The 5,375-nt window shown below is 37.8% G+C and overlaps 1 protein-coding gene across 6 annotated transcripts in view; it reads left to right on the top strand.

The window, feature by feature from the left end:
• The first annotated feature begins 349 nt into the window (after nt 1-349).
• Nucleotides 350-5,375, top strand: part of pcbp4 (poly(rC) binding protein 4) — a 95,319-nt gene continuing 90,293 nt past the window's right edge. The window contains exon 1 of one of the 6 annotated variants that reach the window (XM_083534519.1): nt 350-721. The gene's annotated coding sequence lies outside the window, so the exon portion shown is untranslated. The remainder of the gene's footprint in view (nt 722-5,375) is intronic. The other 5 variants (XM_083534523.1, XM_083534521.1, XM_083534522.1 and 2 more) reach the window with 5 other exon arrangements.

Genomic DNA, 5,375 nt, shown 5'->3' with positions numbered 1-5,375 from the left:
GTGGTTCACCGTCACAGTGATTGAATTGGTATGGTTGTTAAGGCAGTGTTAAGGATGAAAATAAGGGTTTTAGGTAAGTGTAGTGGAAACCAAGTGTAAATAGCTGTGGATAGGAATAGAATAGAATAGAATAGAATAGAATAGAATAGAATAGAATAGAATGCTGAGCTGAGGTTAGTGATGAAAAGTATATGCATGCATGTATGTATGTATATATAAATAAATAAATAAATATATATATATATATATATATATATATATATATATATATATATATATATATATATATATATATATATATATATATAAATGTAGTAAATAAAGGCACTATCCAGAGTGTATTATCACTGAGCCCTTCATTTGTCTGTGCATTTGGACAGGGTGCATTCTGTCTTTCTCTAGCTCCCCCTCCTTCTTCTCTCTTCCTTTCTCTATCTCTCCTCCCCTCCCTCTCCTCCTCCTCCTCTCTCTCTCTCTCTCTCTCTCTCTCTCTCTCTCTCTCTCTCTCTCTCTCTCTCTCTCTCTCTCTCTCTCTCTCTCTCTCTCTCTCTCTCCCTTATTGTTTCACAGTCTCTCTCTCTCTCACATCAGGGATTTTCTTCCCCTACAGTCCAAGCCTGGCGCTGACAATGTGGACACCGGACAGGAATATTGCACCCAATTCCGGCTTTGTTTGATCCGCGCGCGTGCCACTCCGCAAAAAAATAAATAAATAACCCAGGTAAGAGCGCAACCTATCCCTCCTTCTCTCCTCTCCTCCTTTCCTCTTATCTTCTCCTTTCCTCTGTTCCTCAACCCCGAGCACTGAAACCGATCAACGCAAAACGTGTTAGACTTCCGTAAGGTGAACCCTTTTATTGCATCTTGATGCTTAACTTTGAAGCGCGAGACTTCGGCGTGAACGCACAGATGTTTCCGCGTGCTCAAAAAAAAAAAAGCAGGTATTTTCTCTTAACAGGTTAAAGGGATGTGTCGCTTCAAAACCCACGCAGGGACCAACATCCTCAATCATGGCATTAACCGGGTGCGTAGTGCACACATAAAGCCCACGCCAGGCTGCCCGGAGCGCGAGCTGCGATTTTAGTCGTTCCCCCTCCTACTGCGCGCATGCGGCACAAAGAGCACGCGCTCAACCGGGTAGATTTGGAGTAGCGAGCTGGTCCAAACGAACTCTTATTTACAGTATTGCATTCTCTTATTAGCGTTTGTTTCCAACAATAATGCATGCACTGTTTTCTTTCATTTCTCATTGATAACTGGATCATTATGAATGTTGACTTATCAGTGTTAACCTAACACTTTTACGCAAATTCTTCTCTTTCAAATAAATACACACATAAAAGACGCATTGCATTCATCGTCACTACACAACTTAGATTATGCTTCACAACCTGGCCACAAGCAAACCTGATTATCAGTAGATGCACAAACAAACAACACAATGCATTGCAATTAACTCATTAGAACAGCCTGGAGAATTCAACTCCATTAGAAAGTGCTTCAAATTTGCAGCAAAACAGCATTGTGTGTGTGTGTGTGTGTGTGTGTGAGTGTGAGAGAGAGAGAAGCATTATTTCTGAACATCTAATTAGATCATGCTCCATGGGTTGTTCAATTAATCACTAAGGCAAAGCAAAACTGATAAGCAATATGGAGTAAGCATTTATTATTGAGTGATGTTGAAATGTTCAGAAGGTACAAAAATAATCAATTTGTCATCACAAAGTTCGTGATTTAACTCACTGTTTCTTCTCATCAGGTTGAACGATTTAAACGGAGGTGTTCATAAATCGTCCCTCGGTATTAGTGTATGTACGCGTTTGTGTGTGTATAGGAATGAGAGGAGGAATATCAGACAGTTTTGACCTTGCCTAGCTTTTAACTGGTCCTTATGAGGATTTCTTTTTTAAACAAAAAAAGGAGGCTTTGATTTATAATTAAATAAATGAGCAAAATACGAGCCAAACATTTTCATTGCTGGTTGCTGAGGTTTAATTGTAGGTTTAGACTGAGGTGTATGAATAGCTTTAATTAGCTGTGATGAGTATGTCAGAGGAAGGTCGTCACAAGGATAGTTAGACAAAAGTGTGTGTGTGTGTGTGTGTGTGTGTGTGTGTGTGTGTGTGTGTGTGTGTGTGTGTGTGTGTGTGTGAGAGAAAAAAAAAGAGAGAAAGAGTGGTACATTATGTCTGAAGACCTAATTACAGATAGGTATATAACAATGGGTTGCTTTAATTAATCACTAAAGCAAAAAAAAAAAAAAAAAAGATTGTGAAGCACAACTGATTAGCCACCATGTAGAACCACCTTTTTTTTCAAATTGGTCAAATTAGGAAGCATACAAACAAAGTTAGTGTTGTAAATAGGTTACTAATAGCTAGTGATTTGAACCACCTTCCTGATTAGATTCTTCGGAAAAACCTCATGTAAATACATCGCGCTACGTCTTAGTTTCATCGGTTGCTTTGGCGCAAATCCACAAAATTAAATACGCTACAATTTCAGACATGGTCTGTTCACTTCAAGTATTTTACATGAGTCCACTTGGCTTCTTTAACTAATATCCTAGTCATTGCTAATAACACAGCCACATAATACTGTAGTTGAGACTTGAAAGCTTTGTTTGTTCTTCTGTCAGTTTTAATGGTCCATCACAGACTCAACCCTCAATATATGTCCCAGTTGGACAGCTGGTCACGGGTGCATTACTTATCATCTTGATCCTGGTCACTTAATTGGATTACGCCACACTGCTTCTAAAATTGATTACCCAGACACCACCCTCACTGTCAACACAAGCACACTGATTTGTACCAAAACCGATTAGCAACGTTGAATCAGCACTTTTATTTTTGTGTATACACTCATTTGAGCAATCTGAAGGGTCTTGTAATGTTAACGTTGGTCAGCATATTCGGCTTGGGGGCCGTTGCTATTGCATAATTACAGAGACACGCAGGAAACTCTCATATCAGCCACTTTCTTAATCAAGCTAAACGCGTATTTCCGGTGGAGCCGTAGTAAACAGATCACTGTGTTTAACGGAGCGCTAAATTGCGTTTTCATCGCGTCTTCTTGCTTTATCTAGACTGAGGATGTCAGTCTGAAATGTTGACGTGTTTGAATTGACTTTCATACGTGAAGCTTAAAATTTTATACAGCCGTTAACGTTGTTTTAATGATTAACCTGTTTACATATGAACACAGTTTGTGCTAGCTATTAGCTAGCTAGTGTAATCATGTACACTTTCCTTGAGGACATTGTTACTGCTAAAGAGACCAAATAGTTTAGAATAGAATGTTTTAAGCCTCTGTTTTCCAGAGGCTTTTACGTGTAATTAGCAGACTAATGGAGATCAATAATGTATATAGCTTCAAAATGGCAGCTAATGAAAGCTAAGCCCACACCCAGTCTAGCTTTAACAATAAATACAATCAAAACAGCTTAGCAAGTATTACTTATATTAAATAATAAAACATTAGCCAAGTGTACTCCGTTTTTTAGACACCATTTTGAAACTATTGAAATGATTTAGATAGCATGTTGTTTAGCTTCTTGGTAGCCAGTGCTATTTAACACATTAGCTTTACTCCATTGGTTTTACTACCATTTGTTAATTCATGCATGCATCTAAAGAAAAAAAAGATAACACTATAAAAATGCAGTGTGTATCTAAACAGGCTAATCATGAGACAGTGACGTCCCACTAGCATTAAGGAAGAAAAGGCACTTTGTGTAAATGGCATTTTTTCAGTAGGGGTAATTTTTTTAAAAGATAACTGCTCTTATTGTTGCTTTGACTCCAGTTGCAGTTTCAATTAAATATTGTGATTGCAGATTTATCCTGGGTCATGTTGTAGACAGAGGACTGAGAGCTTTTGAGAGTCTGGATCAGGGTTAGATTTGCTGTTAAATTGTATTTTTTATTTTTTTTTTATCATGTTTCCCCAGAGCTGCGTTATTTTGGTGGTCTAGTGGTTAAGATGCAGCGCTCTCACCGCTGCGACCCGGGTTCGATCCCCGGTCAGGGAACCATCCCCAGCCACTCTTAGTGCCGGTCCCAAGCCCGGATAAATTGGGGAGGGTTGCGTTAGGAAGGGCATCCAGCGTAAAACATGTGCCAAATCAAACGTGCGGAGGATCCGCTGTGGCGACCCCTAACGGAAGAAGCCGAAAGAAAGTATATGTATATCCTCCCAGTACACGAAGACTGCTAAGAACGACGCATGAAAGTAGCCTCAAAATGTCTCTGAACATCACTGCTCATTATTTGGATCAGCAGAAGCTCATACTTTCAAAAGACATGCTGTTGCAATCAGGTAGCGAAGGTGTAGCAAATCACATTAGCTCCGGCATCAGATTAAAAGCCGTGTCAGATTAAAAGAAGTGTAACTCTTCACTTAAAAAACACGTTTCTTTCACAAAACACAGGATTGTTTTTTTTATATATATATATATATAATTAAGGATTCAAGGCTAAGCATTTTTAAATATTTAGCTAATATATATATTTTTTTTTAAATCAGATCCATTGTCAAAAGGTATTATTTAGGTAGATTTATATTTCCAAAGGCATAAACATTGTAGATTTAAAAAGGAGTTAAAAACATTTTCTTAAAAACAATTTTCTTACAATTCTTCTACCTACTGAATGGTAACCTTCTTTCAGCTAGTTGGCAAAAGACAATGATTTTAAGTGTCCATTCCGCTAATATAATATATATATATATATATTGACTTAAATTCTTAATTTGTGATTGGTCAAAGTGTTGATAGATTTTCTATTTAAATAAAAAAAAATATCAAAACCAATGACAGGGTTATGTTGATGTGCTCGTTCTAATAAGTTATTGTTTCTATAGTAACAGCAAATACATATGGTGGACTAACACATGCGTAAGTGTGATTGAGAAGTTTTCTGTGATGAAAAGTTTTTTGGTTGCCGAAGTCCGAAGGTAAATACCGTAAGTGCCGAAATGGGAAAGTCTGCATGATGGACGACTTTTGAATTTTCAGAGATTAAAAAGAAAAGCTGGTAAAGGAATCAATGTGGTAACAGGACATCATATGTAACAATAGACAACAAGTGCAGCGCTGTTATTTAATAAATAGAAAAGTGTTCATGTTAGAAAATTGAACAAGAAGTATAAATATTGTAGGAAGTTCTCTTAAATATAACTTACTTCGTTTCACCCACTCATTGCTACATAGTTAACTGATTATTAACACAGGTTTAGTTTAAGCTAATACAGCTCATTTAATGCAGTGGTCCCCAACCCCCGTGCTGCGGACTGGCACCGGTCCGTGGGTCAATTGGTCCCGGGCCACACAGAAAGAATACATAACTTACATTATTTTCATTTGATTTATTATC

This window comes from Silurus aristotelis, assembly GCF_946808225.1.
Source record: "Silurus aristotelis genome assembly, chromosome: 28".
NCBI classification, from domain to species: Eukaryota; Metazoa; Chordata; class Actinopteri; order Siluriformes; family Siluridae; genus Silurus; species Silurus aristotelis.
This window is presented reverse-complemented; position numbering and strand designations above follow the sequence as displayed.